Source organism: Moschus berezovskii, chromosome 21 (assembly GCF_049115385.1).
Source record: "Moschus berezovskii isolate FMDL1 chromosome 21, NW_MosBer_1.0, whole genome shotgun sequence".
NCBI classification, from domain to species: Eukaryota; Metazoa; Chordata; class Mammalia; order Artiodactyla; family Moschidae; genus Moschus; species Moschus berezovskii.
Window position 1 is genome coordinate 69,248,267 of NC_142480.1, and position 13,560 is coordinate 69,261,826.

The following is a 13,560-nucleotide window of genomic DNA, read 5'->3' on the forward strand; positions in this document are numbered from 1 at the left end:
GGGTCTAGTCAGATTTTCTACAGATTAGCAAGAAGTGGCATGGGGGTAGGGGGAGAACTAATGTCCATCAAAAGGATTTCAAAATTCCTGCAATTTAAGCTGAGTGTATGCCAATCTTATCCTTTCTGAAGAAGAATACTTATTGAGATGACCCTGCACCAGTATTGTTGATTGTGTGTGGAGTAGACATTTTATTTGTTATACCTCTGGATAATTAATAAAGAACTAACATAGTATAGAGTGCTGTCATGAGATTCAGGAGTTGTTGAGTCTGATATGATGAGATGTTACCGTGGAGATTTCACTTAGAGGAAGAAGTGAATTCTGAATACTTGAAGGAAGGAAATAATTTTTGTGACAAAGGTTTGATTGTGGCAGATTTCACTGTAGTTCCCAATTGTTCCTTTGCCACCTCCATGCAAAATAGAATGTATTCTGTGTGCCAAAGACATTCGGTTTGGCTATTGTACTGCCTTTAGAATGTGAGTCGAAGTGGTAAATGCCACATCCAACCAGAAACTTGAAGACCATCCAAGGATGTACTGTTGCTTTTCTTTCTGCTATAAGAATGTGATGTGTTAAGTCAAATACACTTTAATTTTTTTTTTTAAATGTGATGTGTTTTCTGCCTGGACCTCAGAAGAAACATAAAGCAAAGCTCTGATTGACCTCTGTTGATATATACATTAGGAAGAAATAAACGTTTTGATTGTAAATCAGTGAAATTTCAGAAGTCTTTGATACTGTAGTATCAATATGCCCTGCTGCTGCCACTGCTGCTAAGTCGCTTTAGTTGTGTCCGACTCTGTGCGACCACATAGACGGCAGCCCACCAGGCTCCCCCATCCCTGGGATTCTCCAGGCAAGAACACTAGAGTGGGTTGCCATTTCCTTTTCCAATGCATGAAAGTGAAAAGTGAAAGTGAAGTCGCTCAGTGGGGTGCCATTGCCTTCTCTGATCAATATGCCCTAGTGAAAGCTAATATAAACGCCATACATTTCAGTTCTTCAGCTTTGTTTTCAGGAACAAAGTCTGATAAAAAGGGGTCCTAAATACCTCACTTTGTCATACAGCTCAAATCTCAGACATCATGGCCTCTCTCTTATTTTTTTAATCTCAAGGGGAAAATGGGTGGTGAGAAATCCTGAGTGATTTGCCATATGAAAGGGACAGCTCTATGTGGCATATCCGAGCTGAAGAGGATTAGGAAGGAATGTGAATGTTGTAACCTGTCAGAGTGTGGAGTCTGAATCAGGAAAGAAGACACACAGGGAGGAGAGCAACCACCATGGGAGACTACTTACATTCTGTGGACACATTAAGTACAAGTGCATGTTAAGGATAATGAAAACCAAAATTTTACTCTTGGAAAACAGACTTTCACAAATCTCAACCTTGTGCTGGACATTGTCTCCATTAGGGCCCCAGCACCCACCAAGACAATCACAACTCCCTTCAAAGTCTTCTTACACCCAGATCCAAATACATGTCCGTCTTCCACTTCACAGCCTTACTCACCCTCTTCCATGCTTTGAGAAGTTTCAGGCACTTGAGATAACCTGGCTGTGTCCCTGGTTAGTGTGTGGATTCTGAAAAAAGCTCTGCCCCATTCCAGCTCTCCAAACACTCTCAGATACCTGCTACCAAGTCTCTCCCTTATAAATTAAAGCAGATAAATATTAACAAGCATAAGATTAGATATCAAGCTATAGAAGAGACTTACAACTAAACTTGTGATTTCTATTATCTAACACTTGATATCTTGTAACTCTCATGTTCTCAATATCAGAGCTTTAAAGCAAGCACACCATACAGAAGAATTCCAGAAAATTAGATAGATATCCTACCCTCAAAGAGAGGAAGTATAATTCTGCACACCTTATATGAGCCGCCTAAAGTGACTTCTTTCCGAAGATTACAGTATCCAAAGGGATTAAAAGAGTAACTCGAGTGGGGAAGCTTGACAAACACTACTTGGGCCAGGTGATCAAGGTCAACGTCAACAATGATAAATCACATGTGCCTTTGATATGTGATATGGTGGAGATGGCACATTCACTCTATGATCTTCTTCCCCTAACTCATAATCTCCACCTAATCATGAGGAAAACAGCAGTTAAATTTCAATATAGAGACATTCTGCAAAATACCTGATCAGTACCATTCAAAACTGTCAAGGTCATAAAAAGCTGAGAAAATATCACAGCCAAGAGGAACCTAAGGCACATCCGACTAATTATTGTGTAGTGTCCTTTATGGGATCCTGGAACAAGGAAAATAAATTTAGGTAAAAACTAAGGAAATATCTTCAAGATGATGTCTGACATACACCAGCTTCTCTGTAAAATGAATTTACCTTTTTATTGTTATTTACTGAGTGAGTCAGTATTTCATTTGTATGGATTTTATCCAGTAACTAAGGGAGAAAAACACAGAAAATCTAATATAAAGATAAACTGTTGTACAATAAAAACACATGACGTAACATCAATAAACATTAGTCATCAGTAATGTATCAGAACTGACACATTAGCTATGACAAAGGTTCCAAACTAATTCAATATGTTAGTCATAGAGGAAAGTGGGTTTGCTGTATAAGGGAACTCTCAGTACTCTCTGCAACTTTTCTTTTTTAAAACAAACTAATAGTCACTTTCTGTCTTTTCCCATTCAATGAGTCAGACTGGATACAATACAGCAAGGAAAGGTGCTCCTGGGAAACCCTACAACATAGAAAGACACCTCTTTTCACTTCACCCCATTGTAAGGAGGCAAAGGCAGGAAGAAGGCTCTATACTGCACCAAACTGAGTGGCTAAGCATGAGGGAGAACCCTCCTATCCCAGGGCAAAACCCACTTGGTTTCTACACATATACATTGACCATCAAAGGCTTTTAGAATCCTAACACTACATAGTTTTACCTGAAAATAATGTTTTTATGAAAGGACACCAGTTACAAATTGTCTCTGTTGTGGCCTGACTTACATAGTCGGTTGTCAGCACTGCACCCCCTTCCCTCTGTGAGGTACTAATCCTGGAACTGACAGCAAGAACAGCAAGTCAGATCCAGACCCGGCCTTGCTGGTTGACAGCTGGACTTCCTTAGCCCAGGCTATAGAATGGCTTCCTGATACCAACAAAAATACACATTTATCCAGTCTGGGATGACTGCAAAGACTAGCTCTTGTCAATAACAATTTAGATCATTGTGAATTCAATTTCAGTCACATTGCTTTTGGCTAGGATGAGTCACACACACCATCTCCTCAGCCTCTCATCTATGCTTCTGCTTAGAGGAAATATCTAGACACAGTAGGCCAGAATGCAGACCAGAGTCATTGAGCAACACAGCATATATATTTTAGGTGGGCTTTATAGCTCCATTCAGTTCCTCCTGAATTTCATTCAGTTCCTCCTGAATTTTTATTCACATGTGCCTTAAACCAACCTTTATGAAAGTATAGTTGTTTCACCATTCAACATCATTTTTCATAGACTGTCAAGGTGAATAATGTTATCCTTTGTCTCTGCAGCAGCTCCAGAGTAACTTGGACACCTGCAGGTTCATGTGAAAATGGAAAGTTAAGGGATGACAGCAGAAATTAGTCTGAAGTCACATTGTCACGGTTAAGGCACTATCTGTAAGGACTAGTTTTTTTTTTTTTTTTTAAGAACCACTGGCCCACTGGTAAATACAAGCTCAAAAAGGAAGGATTAAACTCTAAATTCACAGCAGCACAATTAAAAGTATGCAAGACATGGAAACAACCTAAATGCCCATCAACAGATGAATGGATAAAGAACTTGTGATATATATGTGTGTGTGTGTGTGTGTGTGTGTGTGTATTACTTAGTCATAAAAAAAGATGAAATATTGCTATTTTTGGCAACATGGATGGACCTAGAGATTATCATACTAACCAAAGTCAGAAAGAGGACAAATGGTATATAGTATCACTTATATGTGGTATCTAAAATACGACACAAATAAACTTATTTACAAAACACAAACACTCACAGACATAAAGAATAGACTTGCATTTGCTAAGGTTGTAGGGAGGAATGGATTGGGAATTTGGGATTAGCAGAGGTAAACTATTATATAGAAAATGGATAAAAACAAGGTCTCACTTTCTAGCACAGGTAACTATATTCAATATGTTGTGATAAATCATAATATAAAAGAATATGAAAATATATACATGTGTGCATATGTATAATTGAATCACTTTGCTATATAGCAGAAATTAACACAAAATTGTAAACCAAATACTCCAACAATATTTTTTAAAGGAGGTCTCAGACAGGGAAAGGAGACAAGTGAACAGGCATTGTCTCTCTCCTCTTTGCCCTCGAGTCAAAGGGAGAGGCCTCCTGTACCTACACCAAACCCTCCTCTCTCCATGCATACTCCCCAAAATTTCAACCAAACTTCTGCACATTTATCTCAGAAATGCAGTTGGTTCCCTGACAGTTCATAATCTTTGTTCATAATCTGCTTAATCCAGTTGAAACATTCTAACACACTGAATAACTCATATTTACTGACTCCATCTGGAGTCTCTGCTACAGAGAAACCATCTAGTACCTAGCCAAATTCAGTGAAAAATGTACTGGACATGGGTACCTTTCTTATTTGGGGAATCAAAGTTGGTTTTCTTCAGTTACACTCCTCAAATTTATCACTTGTCCACTTATCGAACACCAATCACCTTTCAGAACATGTCATTATCACATATTATCTGGATTTGCTTGTTCTATAATTTGCTTGCTCCTTGTGCTCCCGTGGTTCACCCACAGGACAGGGTGGAAGGTAGATATACTGAGGATCAAAACAGGGTAGCCCTGCTTCGTCTATGTCTACAGTGACAGTGTATCAGCAAGAACTACCCAAAATGAAAAGGCAGTGCTATTGTCCTTCTGACTGTTCTGTAACAACAGCCATTGTTTTTCTACTTCTCCAATTCTACTCTCCACAACTTCTGTTACGTCTATATGCAGAGTTAATAAGAAGATACAGTGCCATGAAAGCCCTCCAGCACACGAAGGGTCATGATGTTTCAGAAGGTCACCTCTCAGTTCAGAACTGCCAAACACTCACAGCAGGGCATGACTCCCGTTCCTAAGATATGGCCAAATCAAACATTTTGGTATATAATCAATGAATTTGTAAATGATATGTTGAGTGTTACATTTAGAAAGATACATCACAGGATGAAAATGAGAAATGAGGCCAATGGTGAGCAGAACTTAGATTTCTTATCCTTTTTCTTTTTGTCACTGTTTTTCTCTTTAAGCAATTTCCCCTCCTTTCCCAACAGATCTTAAGGTGCCACTTCCTAAATTTCAATATGGTCCATTCATTCTAATAATATTCACAAAACGCCAAGGCTTAAAATATTTATTCTATTATCAAATTGAAGCCCACAAAACTCATACAGTACTATGCTATCCCAGAGTTACACTTTCTTTCTGGCAGATTTCTCGTGGAAAGTAACATTTAAGATCCTCTCTTTGGTGACACCTAAAACATTTTGTACTAACACCCTTCAGATCAGAGACAGAGAGCAGGTAGGTCTTGGCAAGCAACTGGGTCTATGACTTTCAATGTATGTACAGAGAATGGGGAAGAGAAAAGCCCTCAGTACATAAAGTTTATAGGAAAGACTTTCACCAAGACTCTCAGATCAAAGAGCCAATTTGTTGGCTTCTCCCCACATATTAATACATAGTTTCATTTTCACAGAGATGGGCTTACGACCTCAGGAACCCCAATCTCAAAGGTTAATTTTTATTATTTTTTTAAACAGAAATATATGTTTATGTACTAAGCACACATATATTAAGTATAAATCCTGATGAAGTTTTAGCCAAGTGTACAAGCATAGTACATAGGACCCTGATACTGGGAAAGATTGAAGGTGGGAGAAGAAGGGGAAAACAGAGGATGAGATGGTTGGATGGCATCACTGACTCGATGGACATGAGTTTGAGTAAACTCCGGGAGTTGGTGATGGACAGGGAAGCCTGGCATGCTGCCGTCCATGGGGTCACAAAGAGTCAGACACAACTGAATGACTGAACTGAATTGACAAGCATAGTATAACCATACCTATATCAAGATATAAAGCACTTCCCATTACCCCAGAAGTTCCCTCTGTGTCTAGCTACTATCCTTCTCAAGACAAGACTTATTCTGACCTCTGATACTATAGGTTGATTTGAATGTTTTTTTTTTTTTTTTTAGCTTTCCTTAAATGGAATCATGCTATATGTGGTCCTTTTCATTCAACATTTTGTAGGTGATATTAGTCCTATTATTACACATCTCTATGGCTTCACTTTAATTTTTCATTACTGCATATTATTCCATGGTACCACTAATAGATGGGCTTCCCAGGTGGCACTAGTGGTAAAGAACCTGCCTGCTGATGCAGAGACACAAGAGATGCACGTTCAACCCCTGAGTCAGGAAGATCCCCTGAAGGAAGGCATGACAACCCACTCCAGAAGCCTGGTGGGCTGTGGTCCATTGGGTCGCAAAGAGTCAGACACAACTGAAGTGACTTAGCATGCAAACAATCACACACACAATACCTAAAATAATCTCTGGTGGTCCAGTGATTAAGAATCTGCCTTCCACTACACGGGAGGGAATACAAGTTTGATCTCTGCTTGGGGAACTAAGATCCCATATGCTACAAGGCAACTAAGCCTATATACCATAACTAGAGAGCCCACCCACCACAACTAGAGAGTCTGCATGCCACAAATACCAAAACGTGCACACTAGAGCCCATATGCTGCAACTATTGAGCCTGCATATTCTAGAGTCTGAGTTCTGCAACAAAAGAAGCCCATACATTGCAACTGGAGAGGTCCCCTGAGCTCCACACCTCGAGACAGCCCATGTACCTCAACACAGAGCCCACGCTTCACAACAGAGACCCAGCACAGGCAAAGAAAGCCCAGCACAACACCCATCGTAATAAAACTCTTAAAGATCTGAGAATAGAAGGTAATACTCCAGCCTAACAAGGCATATATGTATAAAATATACATTTAAAATCTAAATCTAAATGAAACACCATAATAGTGAGAGACTGAATAGTTTCCTTTTATGATCAGAAGCAAGGCAAGAATTTCCTCTCTTATCACTCTTATTCAACATTGTTCTGGGCATTCTAGTAAGTTTAAGAAGAAAAAATAAGTAAAAATAAGCCATAAACAAATTAAAAATAAAATTAGAAAAGAATAAATAGAGAAGTGTTCATTTACAGATTATAAGATTATGTAGAAATTAACAAAGAATTTACAAGAATGCTTCCAGAAGTAACAGAGAAGCATAAAAAGGTTACAGGGTACAATTTCTTTACTATATATAAAAATTCACTATGGGAAGTTAAAATTGAAACTAATGTTATCTACAATACACCAAAAAATGAAGTACTTAGGTATAAGCAGGATTAGGATGTTTATGCATAGAGTCATGAAATAAATCAACCAAGAGGTATCCATTTGCCATGAGCTTCTGGAAGGCTTAGTATTTCTAAAACATTAAATAATTCCCAAATTGACCTATAGACTCGGTGAAATCCAAGTCAAAATCTCAGGAAACCAATCTGTGAGTATCAAACAAATTATTCTCAGTGCCTGTGAAAACACACAGAACCACTAAGAAGAGCCAAAAAAAAAAAAAAAAAAAGTGAAGAGGAAGAAAAAAGTTCTTGAACTCTCACTACCAGATTAAACATATAATACAGAGCTATAGAAATCAAGACAGTGTAGTACTGGCAAACAGGGAAAAAAATATCCATAGATCAAGTCCTTATTACCAAATTCAGACTTCAATTGAAGAAAGTAGGGAAAACCACTAGATCATTCAGGTATGATCTAAATCAAATTCATTACAATTATACAGTGGAAGTGACAAATAAATTAATGGGATTAGATATGATGGACAGAGTGTCTGAAGAAGTATGGATGGAGGTTCATGACACTGTGCAAGAGGCAGTGATCAAGACCATCCCCAAGAAAAAGAAATGCAAAATGGCAAATTGGTTGTCTGTGGAGGCCTTAAAATAGCTGCTAAAAGATGAGAAGCAAAAAAGAAAGGAGAAAAGGAAAGATATACTTCTTTGACTACAGAGTTTCCAAAGAATAGGAAGAGAGGTTAGAAAGCCTTCCTCAGTGATCAATGCAAAGAAATGGAGGAAAACAAAAGAATGGGAAATACCGGAGATCTCTTCAAGAAAATTAGACACTAAGGGAACATTTCATGCAGGATGGGCACAATAAAGGACAGAAATGGTATGAACTTAACAGAAGTAGAAGATATTAAGAAGAGGTGGCAAGAATACACAGAAGAACTCTACAAAAAAGATCTTCATGACCCAGACAATCATGATGGTGTGATCACTCACCTAGAGCCAGATATCTTGGAATGCAAAGTCAAATTGGCTTTAGGAAGCATGACAAGGAACAAAGCTAGTGGAGGTGATGGAATTCCAGTTGAGCTATTTCAAATGCTAAAAGATGATGCTGTGAAAGTGCTGCACTCAGTACACCAGCAAATTTAGAAGACACAGCAGGACTGAAAAAGGTCAGTTTTTAGTCCAATCCCAAAGAAAGGCAATGCCAAAGAATGCTCAAACTACTGCACAATTGCCCACATCTCACAAGCCAGCAAAGCAATGCTCAAAATTCTCCAAGCCAGGCTTCAACAGTACATGAACTGTGAACTTCCACATGTTCAATCTGGATTTAGAAAAGGCAGAGGAACCAGAGATCAAATTGCCAACATCCGTTGGATCATCAAAAAAGCAAGAGAGTTCCAGAAAAAAACATCTACTTCTGCTTTATTGACTGTGCCAAAGCCTTTGACTGTGGATCACAAGAAAATGTGGAAAATTCTTAAAGAGATGGGAATACCAGACCATATGATCTGCCTCTCGAGAAATCTGTATGCAGGTCAGGAAGCAACAGTTAGAACTGGGCATGGAAAAACAGACTGGTTCCAAATCGGGAAAGGAGTACGACAAGGCTGTATATTGTCACCCTGCTTATTTAACTTATATGCAGAGAATATAATAAGAAACACTGGGCTGGATGAAGCACAAGCTGGAAACCAGACTGTTGGCATAAATATCAGTAACCTCAGTTATGCAGATAATACCTCTCTTATAGCAGAAAACAAAGAGAAACTAAACAGCCTTTTGATGAAGGTGAAAGAGAAGAGTGAAAAAGTTGGCTTAAAACTCAGTATTCAGAAAACTAAGATCATGGCATCTGGTCCCATCACTTTATGGCAAATAGGTGAGGAAACAATGGAAACATTGAGAGACTTTTGGGGAGGGGTGGTTTCAAAATCACTGCAGATGGTGACTGAAGCCATTAAATTAAAAGACACTTGCTCCTTGGATGAAGAGTTATAACCAATCTAGACAGCATATTAAAAAGCAGAGACATTACTTTGCCAACAACGGTCCATCTAGTCAAAGCTATGGTTTTTCCAGTGGTCATGTATGGATGAGACAGTAAAGAAACCTGAGCACTGAATACTTGATTCTTTTGAACTGTGGTGTTGGAGAAGGCTCTTGAGAGTCCTTGGACTGAAAGGAGATCCAACCAGTCCATCCTAAAGGAAATCAGTCCTGAATATCCATTGGAAGGACTGATTCTAAAGCTGAATCTCCAATACTTTGGGAAGAACTGCCTCATTGGAAAAGACTCCGATGCTGGGAAATATTGAAGGCGGGAGGAGAAGAGGATGACAGAGAATGGGACGATTGGATGGCATCACCGATTCAATGGACTTGAGTTTGAGTAAACTCTGGGAGTTGGTGATGGACAGGGAGGCCTGGTATGCTGCTGTCCATGGTTGCAAAGAGTCAGACACGACGGAGCAATTAGACTGAAATGAGATCAACTGAACAAAATATAGATCCCAGGAAGAGAGCCACACAAGTACAGTCAACACAGAGAAGCTCCAACCAGCAAAAGACAATCTTTCAATAAATGGTGTTGGACAAATTGGACATCCATGTTCTAAAAGATAGACATATGCCTTACACTTTACAAAAAATTAATTTAAAATGGATCATTTATCTATTGCAAATCTAAAAATTCTAAAATAATATATAGGAGAAAATGTATGTGACAACTTGGTGATGGGTTTTTAAACACAATGGCAAAATCGTACTTCATGAAATAAATAGATTATAAATATAACAGATTATTTTATTATAATTAATAATTATAGTAAATTATAATTAATCTATTATAATTTATAATAATTAATTTATTATAGTTAATAACTGCCTAGTTCTATGTGCTACACAACAGGTCCTTGTTGGTTATCAATTTTAAATACAACAGTGTATACATGAACTTCCCACAGTCCTACACTCTCCCTTCTTCCTGGCAACCATAAGTTCATTTTTTAGGTCTGAGTCTTTTTCTATTTTGTAAGTAAGTTCATCTGGATTATTTCTTTTTCAGTTCAGTTCAGTTCAGTTCAGTCGCTCAGTCGTGTCCGACTCTCTGCGACCCCATGAATCACAGCATGCCAGGTCTCCCTGTCCATCACCAACTCCCACATATAAGGGATTTCATATTATATTTCTCATTCTTTGTTTGACTAACTTCACTTTGTATAATATTCCTTAAGGCTACCCATGTTGCTGAAAATGGTATCGTTTCATTCTTTTTAATGGCTGAGTGATATTCCATTGTAGATACATACCACATCTTCTCTATCCATTCCTCTCTGCTCAGTGTTATGTGCCAGCCTGGGAGAGAATGGATACATGTATATATATGGCTGAGTCCCTTCACTGTTCACTTGAAACTCCCGCAACATTGTTAATTGGTTATGTGAGCGTGAGTACTTTGTCATTTCAGTTGTGTCTGACCCTTTACAACCCTATGGATTGTAGCTCGCCAGGTTTCTCCATCCATGGGATTCTCCAGGCAAGAATACTAGAGTAGGTTGCCATGAACCCCAGGGGATCTTCCCTACCCAGGGATCAATAAAACTCACATCTCATTTTGTTTCCTGCATTGGCAGATAGGTTCTTTACCACTAGTACCACACAGGAAGCCCTTAATTGGTTATACCCTGATATAAAATATAAAGCTTAAAGTTTTTTTGGGAAAAAAAATGCTTTGTGAAATACACTGTTAAAAGAATAAGTCGTTACGTACTGGTAGAAAATATGCAAAACATACATCAGATAAAGTACTTATATTCCAAATATGCAAAGATTACTTAAAATTCAATAAGAGGTAATCAACCCAATTTTTAAAAAGGCAAAGATTAAAAGGCTATCTCATCAAAGAAGATATGCAGGTGGAAAATTAGCATATGAAAAAATATTCAACATCATTTTTCATTAGGGCAATGAAAACTAAAACATCAATGGCATCCTATTACATCTATTAAAATGACCAAATTCCAAACAACTGGCAAAATCACTGTTGAAGATGTAGAGCAACAGAAACTCTCATTCTCTGTTGGTAAGGAAGCAAAATAACACAGACACTGTGGAAAATAATTTGGCATTTCACAAATCTAGCCAAAGTATTACCATACAATCCAGCATTATTATACAATACGGAGCTAGCCATAATATTAGCATACAATCCAGCATTACCATACAGTTGCCATAGCTACATATTCGTTCAATCGACTTCAATATAAAACTCATATTCACACAAATCCTGAACACACTGTGTGCATAACCTTTTCTCATAATCAGTACAGATTGGAATCAATAAAGATGCCCTCAGGAGAATTGGTAAATGAACTGTGGTATATTCATATAGTGGAATTACTGTTGTTTAGTCACTAGGTCATGTCCAACTCTTTTGCAACCCCACGGACTGTAGCCTGCCAAAATCCTCTGTCCATGAGATATCCTCGGCAAGAACACTGGAATGGGTTGCCATTTCTTTCTCCAGGGGATTTTCCTGACCCAAGGATCGAACCGACATCTCCTGCATTGACAGGTGGATTCTTTACCACCGAGGCACCTGGGAAACCCTTGTATAGTGGAATATTATACAGAAAAATAAATCAGCCATCAAGCTCCACGGGGGAAAAAAATGGAGGAAACAAATGTTGCCAAGTGAAAGAAACTAGTCTGAAAAGGCTACACACTGTATAATTTCATTTATATAACAAATAGATTCATGATGCCAGGTGTTCAAGATGTTCGAGAACTGAGTAGGTGAAGTAGAGGGTAGTTTTAGGGCAGTGAAACGATTCTTCATAACATTGTAACAGTGGATACATACATTTTGCATTTATCAAAACCCACATAATGTGCAATATAGCCTTCCCAACACTTATTAATCATAGTCAAATGCGGTAAGTGCACAGAACACCCATCCCCATGCTCACGTTTTATTTGAGGAATATTACTCCCCAGACAGTTCACATTCATATGCCCACACTCTACCCCAAACCCCTCCACTGAGCTGCCACTGTCTTTATCTCTCAAATAAGAAATTGCACAGATTGTCCTTAGAGTCTCCATGTAAACAGCCAGATCTCTATAGGCTGACAGAGCCACTGTGGATAAGAGGGTTAAACTGAGGAGGGGGTCAACAGGAAGTAATGTTCAATCTCCTCATCACTCCTCAAGCCTCTAATTATATTTTTGTGAAATGTTAGTCATCCTTTTATTCTACATCTTAATTCCTGATGGTCAGGGTGTTTTTAACTTATTTTATGCCTCAATGAAAGGTACTTACAGCTATTAAGTGAATTGGACAGCACATGCAAGAACTGTGCAATTCTGGTGAAGTTTACTTCTACAGAGATAAGTGAGAAAGGGTTTATTAATAATCGTGATGCCACTGAGACGGAGGGAGGAGAAGGAGGGAGAGCAGGGAGACAATGACACGTACACATCCTCCCCCACCCACTTCTGCCCAAACCAACACCAGCAGGATCCTATCACCCGCGCAGGAGCAGATGATACCCTGCAATGCAGTGTAGCAGGGGCACAAGCTCCCAGAAGACTCCTCCCTGCACCAAGGCACACAGGTCCCCTCCCTTCCCCCACAGCTGTCGCAAAAACAAGTGGTTCCTCAGGAGCTTTGTTTTCAGAAACACAGATTTTTACTGATGGGCCTGAAATCAGCTTTTACTCAAGAGCCCCAGCTTCAAACATCCAAGCTTCACTACAATAAAGTTAGTGAAGCTGTTAAAAAACAACAAAATCCCTTCCAGTGGACTAATTACTTTTGTCATCAAAAGGCCAGGGGGAAAAGAAAAAAAAATTGCACAGATTTGGCTCTGGACTGACTCAAACTACATATACTGTGGCCTCCCCTAGGATAAATATGTAGAATTTCTACAGCATGCTGTACCAGTCCTGAGCTAGGCATGCTTCTGGGCATTAGAGAATTAAAGTGAGGGAAAGGCTTTCATCGACCTCAATTTACATTTCTGATATTCGAGTCTTCTAAGACTATGGGTTTTTTCTCTTCCTCTCTCTCCCTTTTCTCTTTCTTTCTTTTTTTTTTCTTTTTTGAGTTGTTCTTGGTGTTG